The following is a 15620-nucleotide window of genomic DNA, read 5'->3' on the forward strand; positions in this document are numbered from 1 at the left end:
GACCTGAACCAGTGTCTAGTCTACAAAGAGGAAGATCAACACAGAGGAAACATTTCCTCCATGCTCCCCAGAGAAGCCAGCCATGGTTGACTTATCTTCACATAGACAGAATTGGTAAAAGAAAGGAGCTACAGGCTCCTCCAAAGCCCATGTGACCTCTGAGGAACAGGTCCTCAAATGACCTTAAGAGTAAACATAAATTGGTTTATCTGGGCCAATTGTATGGTCTTAAACTCCCAAAAGGAAAGTATAACCAAAGATTAAAGGGGTCAATATAATTTTTAAGAGGTCCGTATGTATAGCTAAAGGCTACATAACAAGTAGCAATGCCAGACAGGAGATACCTTCCTTTGAGTTGTTGGCCAGAGTGGCCCAAGAGACTCCCAGATAGTAATCCAGCATAGAACTGGGAAAATGAACAGCAAACCCCAATCTTATCTAAATGAGTATTGACAACTGATTCTTGCTAGAAGAGGAACAGCTGACCTTCCTAAAACAGAGACCTCTAGATAGGTAAAGGAATACTGAGAACTGATTGATGCTAGATGAGGAACAGCTGATCTTCTTAAAACAAGGAACTCTGATAGGCTGACTAGATTCAGTGGAAGGACAAGCACTGGGGAATGGCTGGGGGCACTGACGACACAGTGGACAGTACAAGGATGACAGAGTATATGAGCTCCAGTGTGTGTGTCGGGGGGGCGCTATGGAAGGGTGCCATTTGGGAAGTGGGTATATGGATGAATAAGATTGTTTGGGATGTTTTCTATATGATGTACACACAAAAAAATTAATAAATAAAAAAATGAGTTATATTTGAGGAGGAAGCATAGAAATTTACTTCATGTTAATTAGTAGAGGTGATAAACATTACCATTGAAATCTAACTGATGACTTTATATCCATACTTAGGTGCCAAGGATCCAAGTGCAACCAACTGTGACTAGTAATAGTCAGATACATAGAGATTAGAGATGCATGTACAAACATCTAAATGTTAGTAGCATTAAAAACGAGTCTTTCTGTAAGAATCAGTATATTTTAAAATGAAATTGCAATCCATTTTAAAGGTTAAAAACTCATTTGATTTTATGTCTTATGGGGTTTATACTTAGTTTGATATTGTATAACTATATTAATTCAACTGTGAACCTAAAAATTTACAGCCATTTTTGAAAAAGATGTACCTTTGCTCTGGAAATTTTACTGAATATGTTAAATCTGTAATGAAATGCTGCTTCTAATCGTGTGGTTATTAAATTTTTAAAAATTTAAAAATAATTCTTCAAAGCATAAAAATTTGCTCCTTGATAATCAGTAGATGTGAAAAACATTACCACTGAAATCAGGAGATGGCAGGGCTAAAGAGGTGGTTCAGAGATTAAGAGCACTGGTTGTTCTTGCAGAAGATTCAGGTTTGAATTCCAGCACCCACATGGTCACTAACAATGGTCCATAACTCCAGTTCTTGAGGATCCGATGTCCTCTTCTGTTCTCCACGGGCATTACATGATACAGGTGCACTTACATTCATGCAATCTACCCATACACATAAAACAAAAATAAAATGTAAAATAAAGAACTTAAAGTAATGAGATGGCATGAAAGAAATAAAGGAACTAGACTGCATAGACTAGCTAGGAGAGCAAGAGATAGTAGTTGTCTAGGCAGTTATGGGTAAAGGACCACCCTGAAAGTGAATAATCAGAATGGCCAGAAATCAGAGATGTTACAACCGATTTAGCTCTGGCCAGAGGGTAGGGATGCCAAAACTGATGTTCATATTTTTTATCCCTGAAGCAGTACCTATCCTTTTCTGGGAACTATAAATGAGGACATGACTGAAATTCAAGAGTACCTGGATATGTGGAATGGGAAGATGATTGACCAGCTAATCCGCACTCCATATCTAGATTCCATAGAGCTTTAACTCCAACGCAGTCACATTCAATGGTATCCCACTCTTGGGGTTTCTTTCTGCTCTCCAGGAACTCTGGCTTCTTTCTTCCTCTTAAGCTTCCTATAATAAAATACTTCTTTTCAAAATCTCACCTGCCATGGTTTGTTATCTTCTTGGTGACTGTGAAACAAGTATCAAATGAGCACTTACTCTGTGCAAGTTTTGCATGACATTCAGTTTCTGGAACTTTCCTGGAATAAAAGCCCATCAAAAAGCTGAGGAAACCTCCATCACTTTCAATGGTACCTCAAAAATTTCCCATATCAGTAGAATTATTTTTCAGTAGTTCTGTTCAGAAGAAGGGACTAGTAGTGCTGTGTGTATAGTGGCTACAATACCTAAGAGACTGTGCTGGGTTAACAGGATGACTACGGGTTGGGGAATGAAATGCTACAGTGAATTTGTAGCAACTGTTTTTTTACTCTGCAAAAGCAAAAAGAAGCTTAGCTTTGGATTCAATAAATCAGTCAAATTTTGGCTTGTTTTAATAGCAGAGTAGAGATAATCATGGATAGCAGACTTCCTACTAATAAACCAATAAAACATTACAAAAGTAATACTTATTTCAAAAAAACATGCCTATATTTTACTGAAATAAATGTAATAAGTTGTAGGAGACACATAAAACACTTATCATTATTAATTGCCTATGCTCTTTGATTTATCACATATTTACATGACACAAGAAATTATATCTTCCTTACACCACTAATGGCTATTGAATAATTGTGTAATATAACAAACGCTGTAAAATCTGATTTCTATCTATACAGAGCATTATAATGACATTCCACCCTGATTTAAAAAGACATTTGTCTAATTTCTTCTCATTGTGTGTTCAATTGTATTCCTTCTGTCTCTTGTATTTACATCTTATAAAAAATAAACAAAGGAAAGTTATGGTTGTTGGTTAATTAATCTCAAATAAGTTAAACATGAAATGCTAAAACATCTGTGGCATTTTTCTTACATTTGGGAAAATAATTAGTAGAGTATTACATTATGTTTAAATAACTATTATGTGATCAGATTACAAATTTAAATCTTAACAGACAGCAAAACAATAGGCACATTGAAATAACTGTTATCTTGATATGTGTGTGCTCAGTTGTGTTATTTTGAGTGTTTTTTATTTTTTGGGTGTTCTTACCTTGAAGTGTTGAGGTAAAAGCAATCAGTTTAAACCTGTTAAGCTTTTAAAAGAAAAAAATTAGTTTTTTGTATCTACATATTTATTCATCAGTTGTAATGATTTGCAAATTGGCAGTATATTTAGTGTTATAATGTAAGTTAATTACTTTGAAAATTCTAATTAAATACTTTTCTGTAGTACATATAGAAATAAATTTAGACTTTTTTGACAAACATGCATTTTAAAAGAATTAACAGATCCATTTTTGATCTAAACTCACATTCTTTTGAAAAGATCTTTAAAACTATTTTTGATGAATTTATTTTTATTTTATGTGTCTTAGGTGTTTTGCCTACAGTGTACTAGGTGTATGCAATGCTCACAGAAGTCAAAACAGGGCATCAGATCTCCAAGAACTAGAGTTTCAAATGATTGTTAGCCACCATGTGAGTGCCAGGAACTAATCTCAGGTCCTCTTAAGAACAGTCAGTTCTCTTAACCCCTGAACCATCACTCCAGCTCCTAAACTAACATTATTATCTGAGGTAAATTCGTAGCATCATAAAAATATTTTATGTATTAATGGAATATTAACATTTAATTAATAATGTTGTATTGATTGCTAAGGAGGGAACAAAATATGTACTCTTTGATGAAACCAGAAATTTGACATCTAAATTAACGAAATTCACATCAAAAGGAAAATTTTTATTCCTTCTCTCAAATAGAAATTGAAAACAAAGATAAAATCTCATATTACAAATGTGACACTAAATAAATATATAAAAGAGCAAAGACGCCAAGTAAAATTAATGAGAAGTGTGTTTGTTTTTACTTTTAAAAACTGCATTTGTATTTTATGTATATGAGTGTTATGCCTGCATGTATGTAAGTGCACCAGTTTTGTACAATGTGCATATAAGACAGAAGAAGGACTTCAATACCCTGGAGCTAGAGTTAGAGACAGTAGTTAGCTGTCTTCTGGGCCTAGGTTTGCAGCCAGGACTTCCGCGAGAGCAGCAGCGAGTGCTCTTAACTGTTGAGTCATGCTCTTAAACACTCAGAACTTTTCATTATGTTCTTTAGATTTTTATTTTGTTTCGTTTAATTTTACTGAATTTTTTTTCTTCCATCCCACTTATTTTGTGTTACTTATATTCATTTCCATTCACTACTTTTTTAATACTTAATGTACCTACTACCTTTTTTTCAATTTTAATGATATTTTTATTAAATCTTTGAGAATTTCATACAATATATTTTTTTCGTATTCATCCCCAAACTCCTTCTTAATCCACCCACTAACTACCTACCAAAGATCATGTCCTATTCTTTTTTGTTTGTTTGTTTTTGGTCTTTCTGAGACAGGGTCTCAAAGCCCATTGAATCCCACCTGTTCTGCTGAAATACTTACAGGTCTAGAGCTATCCCCTGAGGTGTGGTTGAATGTGCGAATGTGGTCCAGCAGGCACACTTTTTTTTTTCCTTAATTTTAAAATTTTGGTTGAGCTTTTGTACAAGAATTGTACAAGAATTTTTAATCAAATGTAGATTCCAACCCCCACCCATACATGTTAAGGCCAATCCAGTTAAGCATTTGTACCCAGATGTTCTTCAGTGCAAAATCATCCACTGGGGTCTAGTCAACCTATCTAGAGATCATAAGTAAGGCATACACTCCCTCACCCAGTAGTCTCCAGTTGTTCCCTTTTTAGGACTGGCCCAGCACACATTTCTCTTGCACTACTCTGGGCCCTTGTCTGATTGAGTTGGCATGGCTCCTGTGTTTGATGCCATCATTACCACAAGTTCACATGTGCAAGATTCCAGTGGCCTGAAAACCTCTGCTTCCCTATGTTCATGAACTAGCCCTGGCTCTTACATTCTTTCCACCCCCTCTTTTTCAGTGGTCCCTGAGCCTTGGGTGGGTGAGGTTTAATATAGAATTCCTATCCAGGAACACACTCTCTTCAGTCTCCTATTCTTTAAAACTTGGCCAGTTGTGGCTGTCTTTTTCCACTCTCTTGTAGAAGAGGTTTCACTAGTGAGAGTTGAGGATGCACTAGTTTTCTCTCTACCCCTCATTCCGTTATGATCCGTGAGCTTTCTGTGCAGAGCAGATGTGTCACCCTGGAATGGGCATCTCTCAGATGCATATTGTCTGTGTCTGATCAATTGTGGAATTCTACACTGACCTTCACCTGTTGCAAAAAGTAGTTTCCTTGATGAGTGGTATACAGTATGCTTGTCTGTAAATATAAGGATCTATATTTAGCACATGGTAAAACATTTTACTTGCCTAGAGATATGACACAAATAGGGTTTTCTCTAGGCTCTATGTCTTCTCCAGACATGTGTATTTGGCTGTGCTTACAGTGCCACCCATGATTTCACTTCCATTGAGAGGTCTTTAAGTCCAATTAGATACCTATGATTACCCCCCAGATAACAGTGCCATTACTGCACCAATAGAGGTACTTTAATGTGCCCGTCGTTAGTTCATTATGGCTATTAGCCTCTAGGACTGGGTTAGACCATTGACTGAATTTTCTCCCTTCGCAGTTTGCATATTATCATCTAGCATTATGAGGGCTAAACTTCAAAGAACTATTAACTGAACATCCTACAGTTGAGAAAACAGCATATAAGCAAATACCTACGAGTTAACACAGAGTCCTGTGCAGACCCTTTGGGACCCTTCCCTGTGGGCTTACTTCTCCTTTAAATCTTTTTTGGCCTCTTTTACCAGCAAATTATGGTAAATCTGACTTTAGAGTATTTTTGTTCATAAAACCAACCAGATACAGATGTTTATCTTTCACTTTAGATGTGATAACTGAGCATATCACACAGCACTAGATCCTTAAGTATTTCACTGAGATTGACTGCTCCTGATTTTTTGGCTAGTTTCATTCCCTAAACTCTGTCACATAAATGACATAATAATAACTATTAAATGATTGCTACTTGTTGCTTACTGTATCTAATCAACAGAATAGCTTCAATAAAAATATAACATATTTTGAAAATAAGAAATATGATACAAATGTATTCAAACTAAATATTGGCATAGGGGCACAGATCTTTAGAGTTGATATACATATACTTGGCACCTGACAGCAGACTACTTCTGCTGGGTCTTAAGGACCGAATGGAGAAAAATTACATTTTTCTATGTATACCAGGTCCCAGGAGATTTGTTTATTTGCTCAAGTGATAAAACCACATCTAGTCCTACAGCTGTAATAGAAGTCACCACCTTTTTAAACTTGTGGTGACCCACTCAACAAATTCTCGAAATCTTTGTCACTTCTGCATAGGACGTACACTAGCTGAATGTGGATGTAGTAGCAATCAGCACCTCTGCATGCTTCACATCCCTGAGGGTGGCAATAATGTTTGTGATCTCTACAGGAATGTACTGTTCATTAGGGTTTGCTATTTTTCTAGGCTATTGGGCTCTACTTGACCTTTTCAACCACAATGTCTATCTCTTCTTAGGTCAGGGAGACAACGTGGGGATTTCTACAGCTAGTGAATGTCTTTCTAATTACTCATTCCAGAACTGAGGAAGTAACTGCAAGGACACACAGGACCCACTGTGGGATGAATATGAGCTATAACTCCATTGATCTCTTGAACTCTGTAAATCCCTACTCTGGACCAGCACAGGTGGGTGACAGTAATCCTATTCGTTTGCTAGAATTAGTGCTGTGTTCAGAGCAAAGCCTAGTTGTTCCTGAAAATTCTGATTATTTTCTCTTTTGGAATGCTGTTACTCTGAAAGAAGGTTATAGATCCTTGAGCTATTTGGATAAAGATCAATGATACAAATTTTTGTAATATTCAAAGTTTCTTTTCTAAGGGTACCTAGCGTCTCCTTCATTCAAGGAGGGTGGATCTGAAAATTAGTCTGTTTGTGAACTGACTGAGGGTCTATGAAATACCATTTCTTATAATTTGAATTTTAATTTTTGTGCTTATCTAGATAAAGAACTTAGAAAACTTTTACTTACCTCACTTTGAGGTAAAACAGAGTTAACTAGGAAAACATACACTTCTATGATTAAGTATATTCTGATGGTTGCAATGATTTAAATTTTTGTTATGATGTTCTTCTCTGCCTTACCTTTCACAATTAATGCCAAAATAAATTGACCTCTGATACTCTAAGGTTCAGTTATTCTCCTTGCAATTAGGTTTTCCAATTCCATAATAACATCTCCCAAGTTTGGATTTGACTGAAATTCTACAGTCATCATGGGACTTACAAGAACTGTTGGGCCTCCCCCAATGTAGCAAAAATAGAAACTTACTTTAGCATATGATTTTCTCTGGCTTTTGAATGCCTTCTACAACATTGGATGACAATATTTTCAGAATTTTCAGTTGACTCTTGGTGGGCAAACTTTTAGACTGTTTTACTTGACCAATCACAGAAACTGTAAGTTCCTTTTCTAAACATTCATGTAAGTGTATCTCCAATGCACAATACCTGCTTACTGAACACATAGCAATACATTTCTCTTGATCCAACTACATTTTTGGTGCCCTTAGTAACCATTCCCATACACAGTGCTCACATTTAATTTTTTTGGTTCTTGTTGTTGCTGTTATTGTTATTGTTTTATTGAGACAAACTCTTACTAAATAGTGCATGTTGGCCTCAAACTCATAGCACTTTACCTGCTTCATTTGTAAAAGTTCTGGCATCACAAGCCTGGGCTCCATGTCCAGACTGTTCTGCAAATTTTTGACTATATAATTATGAAACTAAAGTAGATATATACAGCATATCCTTTCAAGGGTCAGTTTGAACTTCATATTCATAGTCTTTTGTCATTTTATTTATTTAAAATGTTTTATTTATTATTTTTATTTTATGTGCATTATTGTATTGCCTGCATATATGTAAGTGCACCCATATACTGAAATACCCAAGGAGATCAAAAGAAGGTGTCAGATTCCCTGTAGCTGGAGCTAGAAACGGTTGTTAACTGCCATGCAGGTACTGGGAATTGAACCCAGGTTTCTGTAAGAACAGTCAGTACTCTTAGCTGCTGAGCCATTTCTCCAGTTCCCTTATGACTTTATTTCTTAGCATCAGGATAGCAAGGAAGGGTAAGAGGACTGCATCTTGAAAACAAAAATCATCATTATCTACAATAGAATGCCCTAGTTAAAGAAAACCAGAAGTCCCCTGAAATTGTCCTGCTGTTACAGCTCAACAGTTATTGGTGAGCCATGTCCATAACTTGAGAAAGATAGTTTGTTGAGGCAGGCAGTTTCTCAAGATAATCTGTTTCGCTTGGGCAAGTAGCTCCAGGAAAAGGAAGTCATAAATTTCTCAAGAATGTCTTAACCTGCACATCCCCTCCCTCCACCGTTGTTTTTACTTCCTTATACCTAAGTACTTTGCCCTATTCTATAAAGTCCTGGATCAGTTCCTCCCCTGCTGCACAACCTGCTTTCCAATGAAGAGGTTGCTGCCCCTTGCTGTGCTAAATAATGTATCTTCTCTTGAAGTCAGACTTTGGTTTATTTCTTGTCTTGTTTCCTTACTCTGGGCTCCAGAATTTAGCAGCCTTACATTGCATTTTCTTCAGGTAATATAATGTTAATTATTTCAGATGGGTTCTAGAGGAAAAAAAAAAGACTATATTTTGAATTTTTACTTGGAATCGTGGAACTGGATCTTAAACGGGAGCAAAGATGAAACAAAAAAGAAGATAGAAGAGACAGAAAAATTGTGTATGTCTTACTATGTAGGATAAGATGTCTCATGATGTGGCTCTGGAAGTTACAGATTCATGATAGCTATAGCAGCTAACTTCAAGTCAGAGAATCAAGAACTGGAGTATAATGTGGTGGATGTCTCAGTCTTGACCCAACAGAAAAATCAGTGTTCCAGCTCAGTTAGTCAGAGAGAAAAACAGGTGATGTTCTCCTTCCTCTGTCTTTGGATCTATTCAGGCCCTTGCTGGATTGGATAATAGTCACTGAGATCAAAAGAATCAAATGCTAAACTCATCCAGAAACATTTTATAAGCACACCCAGAAATAATCATGCACATTCATGGTCTGATCAAGTCCAGCCAGTCTGATATATAAAATATGGCATGTGACCAAATTCTGGCCAATACAAAACAAAGAAGGAGAATGCTCTGAACAACTGCAGAATTATTTTTCCTGACAGGAAAATGCCTCTCTACTTTTCTCTCTCTCTCTCATGATCTCACTCTCATTTTCTCTAGCTCTCACTCTGTTCTATGGTTTTGAGAAATAATCTACAATAGAAACATTTTTTCGTTTTATTTTGACTCAGTGAGTTTATTAAATATACAGCAAGCAAAGTAAAAGAATTAATAGAGAGTAACGCATAGGAGGCAAAACATCATCAAACCAAGTGCTCAAAACATCTGCAGAAATTAACTAGGAAATCCTCTTCAAGGCAGCCAGCAGTAGGTCCCAATCAATTGAGATGCCCAAGCTGGGCTGAGTAGAGTGTCCCTTCAGTGAGGTTTCTAGGTAAAGAATAAACAGCAGCAGACACAGATAACATCATCAAATCAGGTGCTCACAACTGTCCAATCCGTAGAAACTTACTAAGGAAGTTAAGGTGATCAGCTAGAATTCCCATTTAAGTTTTCTCTCCATGGATGAGCTTCCCATGGATGAACTTCCAGCTTCTCCTTTCCAATGAAAACACTTTAAATCATGGTGATAAACAATAGTAACCTTGGTTGGAAGTAGTTTACACTGTAGCTGTTCTCAAAGGCACAATGCTTTTGCTCCTGTTTTGGTCTTCTCTTCTCTTCCTGTTGCAGAGTTAAGGAGCCAGCCAATTCCCCAGGTAAGGGACCCTGGAGCTTGGAGGACATTGACGTAAATATGCTTGGGTTTGTACTGGAATAGGATCGGGGCAGTCCCATTTCTAGAGCTAGTTTTTCATGAAAAATTACCAATATAATCCTTCCTTCCTTCCTTTTTTCCTTCCTTCCTTCCTTCCTTCCTTCCTTCCTTCCTTCCTTCCTTCCTTCCATCCTTCCTTCCTTCCTTCCTCCTTCCTTCCTTCCTTCCTTTCCTCCCTCTCTCCTTCCTCCTTCCTTCCTTCCATCCTTCCTTCCTTCCTTCCTTCCTTCCTTCCACTCTCCTTCCTTTTTTGTTTCTGATTTATAAAGCAAGGTTTCGAATAGTCAAGGTTTACCTTGAACTCCTAATCCTCCTAACTTCACCTATAGAAATCTTCCTTCCTTCTCTCTCTTTCACTTTCTTTCTTTTGCTACTGTTATTCTTGTTCAGAAGAGAAAGAATGGACACATAATAAAAGCTGCAGTAGTTGTTTATCAAATGTAAGTAAGGGCATCACGCACATGTTCATGGTCTCTCCAGGAAGGATGGGAATATCTTGGGAACTCTGTAATTTCTTTAAGTCACAAAATGAATAAGTAGGACATCAACTCTAGAAATGAAATAAATAATCAATGTTCTTAAGATGTAAGCCAATTTTAATTATGTAGTCCCTTATGTATAGACAAATGTTCCACATAAAATATAATAATAATGCTTGCATATTATTCAAAAAATTAAAATTTGTTTTTAGTCCTTAAGAAAAATATCTTTAAAACAACCTGTCCAACATGCAGTGCTATCAGGAAGAGAACATAAAATAATTTTTAAAAAGTATATGAAACATATCTTAGCATAATTAAAAATCATTGACAAATTACATATTCAATAATAAATATTCATGAAACATCTATTTGGAGCCAAGCTATGTTTTATTTACTGGACACAGAGTATTGAGCAAGGAGAGAAGCAAAAGCTGTACTAAAAAACATATTTTTGAACCAAGCAGGGTGGTGCATGCTGTATTCCCAGTACTCAGAAGGTTGGGGGAGGGGGAATCACTCCAGGATTGAGGTCAGCTAGCTAGTTAATTCAAGACCAGCCAAAGATCATAGAAGCGCACTGTCTCTAAAGAAGGAAAAGAACATGGCTTGTCGCATTTTAGACAGTGACCAACACTACATGGAACTGTACTTAAGAAAGATACACACTGATAGATTAAACAAATAAAGCCCAGAAGCAAAACAGAGTTCACTTGAAAATTAAAAGAGGACAAAAATCCAACCCTAGCTTCCAGAAGATTTATCTGATTTTGGTAATCTAAATGATATTACAGCTGCTAATACAGTGAGCTTCATTTCATTACTAGTCTTCCATCTACAGTTTGATGGAGTGCCAGTGCCATTGCAGATTCTGTTACTATGCAATTCAGTGTTTGAACACACAATGTCAACATGATACATATCTGTAAATATACAAACCAACTAAACACTAATGCTATGAATGATGATTGGACTGAATTATGTTATTCAGAACCAATTATTTAAATCTTTTCAAAAATATATGCTGTACAAATTGCACAGAAACACATTGTTGATGTATTAAAAGCCTTGAGAATGATACACACTGTAATAAAAATTGACTTAAAAACATTAAGCTTAATAGCAAAATAATGAATTATACCATAGTCATTAATCCTTTATCGGATATTAAATATGAAAATATTATCTGATTATTAGTGGTATTCACTTTAGTAATATCAGTTTTCTAATACAATTAGCTACATCAGTAAAATAAATTAAATTTTTTTAACACTGCAGAACTCATTCCACATGATATTTGGACTGTTAAAGTGAGAAGAGAAAAGTGTGATATAAAAGAGTGCATATGCTATATTCTGAGAAAATGATGTAGTTTAACTGTTCTATAGGAGTAATTGACTTGATTTATTTTGGAATGCCAGTAAAAGTGAGCCAAAATGTGGGGAATAGAATTTTCTCTGTCAATTTTTTTTTTAAATGACAGAGTGACAACTGTCAGGGCTTTTCAAACAGTACTGGTTGCTTCAGATACTTCAGATGAGAGCTTGCTGTGACAGTCAAGCCCATGGTTATCTCAGCCACTTACCTTTTAAATACATGTTTATGCTTTCTATTCAGGTCTCTCTCTCTCTCTCTCTCTCTCTCTCTCTCTCTCTCTCTCTCACACACACACACACTCTCCACTCTCTCTCCCCCTACTGCCTTCCTTTTCCCCCTCCTCTGTCCCTCCTAGTCTCCCTCTCTTTCTCAGCTCTTAAACCATTTTATACAGTTTTTATTAATTTGAACTAAATTAGCTGTACCGTTTTCATGCTTCCACAGCCCTCTATTCAGAATCTTTTCAATGCCATGTTCAATATATTTCTGTGCTGTGCTTCCTCTTCCATGCTCTGCAGCATAACATATTTTGTATGTATTCATAATCTATTAATTCCTCTGTTCCAGCAAACAAATCAGGTGTTAGATAAGAGTATTGTAAGCCACCTGCTACCAGATAAAGTGTCCTATACATAATCATGTCTGTTGTATTTTCTATGCCTTTGGTAACACTAAGAATCTGCCATTTTAATTATCTAAGGTCAGTTTATTCCTTTAAAATTTATTTATTATTTAATTATCTATTTTATTTATGTGCAGCAATGTTCTACATGCAAGTGTGGAAGTGAACCCATGTCTAGCAATGCTTGCAAAGTCAGAAGAGGGCGTTGGATCCCCTGGTGCTGGAGTTAGAGATGATTGTTAGCTGGCATGTGGGTGCTGGGAACTGAACCCAGGTCCTATGCAGGAGCAGCCAGTGCTTTTAACCCCTGTGACATATCTCCAGTCCCAACTTCTATTCTAAACTTAAGCATAGTTCTTCATCCCTCATTCCATAAGTTACCATTAACCACATACCTCCAGTTTGGTTGTTTGGACCTCAAGAAAGCCTTTCTTAAACCACATTATCAAGTTTACTTAGCCATGATTTCTTAATGCTTCTTATCAGCTTGGATATTTTATATGTTTCTGTGTGATCATTTAATTCATGCATTATCTTCACATGCTAAACCTGCATTTCTACCATAATATATAAAGGTCAAACATAGTTCTTGACATCTAGTGGGTACTCATTGATATTGAATAAATGCATATAATTTTATAATTTCATTTATATTGATTCCATATCTTCTTCCATCCTTAAGGTCAGAGATGATTAAAGTATTAATAGGAACTGGAAGCACTTTAAATTGGACTTCAATTCATTAAGAAAACGTTTTTTACTAAAGATTGTAGGATGGGTATGTAAGGGAATGAACATATTGGGATGAGGAGATAAATACATTGTAAATCATATGCAAATATTAATATTATTATAATTATAACAGCATTTCAGAGAACACAAGGTTTAAAATTGTTTATTACCTCCTTTGCTTTGTTTTTACAAATTGTTTTACTTTGATTTATTTTCCATTAATATTTGTAACTTCAGCCTTAATTATAATAATTTATACTAGGCTGATAATATGAATAAAGGAAGGAATTACCATACTAAAAGCTGTTCGATTTCTGGCATCAATCTCTTCTAAATTACATTTTCAAATTGACAAGTGGGGAGAAGGAAAATTAAAACAAAGTACAATAATACATGAAAATAAAAAAGCATAATTACACTGTATACTATATTTAACATTTTTATTCATTTTCATTTTATTATATGTGTATGTGCCTGCTTCAGTTAATGTTCACCTTGTGCATGAAAATCTGCTGAAGTGAAAAGATGATGTTGGATCCCCTAGAACTGCAGTTACAGGCCTCTTTAGCACATCAGTGTGGGTGTTTAGACCTAGTCTGTGGCCTCTGCAAGAACAGTACACATTGTTAACCACATTGTTAAGCACTGAGCAATCTGTACAGACCTGTGTCCTCTCTTTTAAAATTTAATTAAATAACAAACAAACAAAGCAGCACAGTCTTGTATTCCACTCTTACATATCAAATGAAGCCCAAATTGTTATACTTTGATTTCTTTTCCGTTACTATTTGTAATGCAAATACAAATAGTAAGCCACTAACAATCTCTTTCTATCTGCTGCAATTAATGCCTAATAAAATTTCTAGAAAGAATTTTAGGAGTATTTTATATAACAAATATATTTTAATTTGTCAATCCAAACTAGAAAAGCAACAAGAATATTGTTTAATAAAATGAATTAGCAAACAATCATGACACTGTGTGGTACTTATACCTAATCTCTGATCCATAACAAAACCTTATATAAATAATGCATCACTGGGAAACAGGCCCTATTATTCAAGTACATACGATTATGGTATCATGAGAACTGTCATTAAGAAATTCAATGTCAAAGTTTTCCCAGATATTTGTAAATAACTCAGAAAATATTTTGACAGTCAGGATTGAGATGTGCTAATTAAAATTGAACAGTATTCCATCATATAATTGGCATTTGTATTCCTTTCCTTACTTAGTACTCATTACCTCAAATACTTTCCTTAATACAAGTTCAGGATGAATCAACAGCATCCTTACAATTTATCTCAGAAAGGTATTTCTTAAGTTCACAATTTAGTGTTCCCCAAGTGTGTATTAGTCAGGCAGATAATGGATCTATCTATCACTTCTAACTCTCCTCTGTGAACAGGGAACAAGCAATGACCCAGCTGACTCAGCTTAGCTAGTTTGTTATCACAGGCTAACTGGAGTGCTGTTATTGTGGATTAACGATGACAGACATCTAAAGCTCTATTGGGCAAAGGTATTGGAGCTACCATGTCAAGTCTGGAAGCTATCCCTGCAATTGGGATTTCCCTCAGATGGTATAGTATGAAAATGTTAGAGCTAGTATATGAAAGTATTAAATCATATTTAATCATTGTTGTGCTGTTTCAAATTATGCAAAACTGGGAAAATATAAGTAGTTCCACTTAATCTCAGGCATAAATAAGCAATCAAATGAGACAAACTAAAAAACTTACAGTTGTTGAAAAGATCCTTCCTCGTATTACAAAAACATAATTATCAAATGGAGCCTATTAATTTAAATTTTTTATGAAATATTAATTCATTTTTCTAATATGCTTACACATAGGTTATTCATTAAATACAGAAACTATAGTTTTGAAATGGCTCAGTGGCTATAGAGGTCAAATGTGAGAACTTCATCTTATACATATTTTTGAATAATTTTTAAAGTTTGAGAAGTTCAATGACTATGGAGAAAAGTTAAGAACAAATTGAAGATATACAGTGATGTATATACCACTGTATTCTCATCACTCATAGCCAACCTAGACCCCTGTGAATTGTACAATTTTCCACCTTTGAAGTAGTTAATTCTTGACTGTAGGACTTTCTGTCACTTCTTTTTCTTTCCCTAGATTCCATCGTTTCTGAATAATGTAGAGATCTAGGCATGTCTCAACTTTGACATGTCTGAATGATTATTTCTAGGTAACTGTCAAGGTAGATCAACTTTCATCTCTATGTTAAAGCTTGAACTGGGGTATTTAATTCAAGGACTGCCTTTCTAAATTTGACAGCATGACACTAAGAATCTGGTGATAGATGTGAAATATATACACCTGGAATTTGAATGATTTGCTGAATGTTTGGAATCTGAATGTAGATGCTAGTAAA

Source organism: Nannospalax galili, unplaced genomic scaffold, assembly GCF_000622305.1.
Source record: "Nannospalax galili isolate Female #2095 unplaced genomic scaffold, S.galili_v1.0 scaffold303, whole genome shotgun sequence".
Taxonomy (NCBI): domain Eukaryota; kingdom Metazoa; phylum Chordata; class Mammalia; order Rodentia; family Spalacidae; genus Nannospalax; species Nannospalax galili.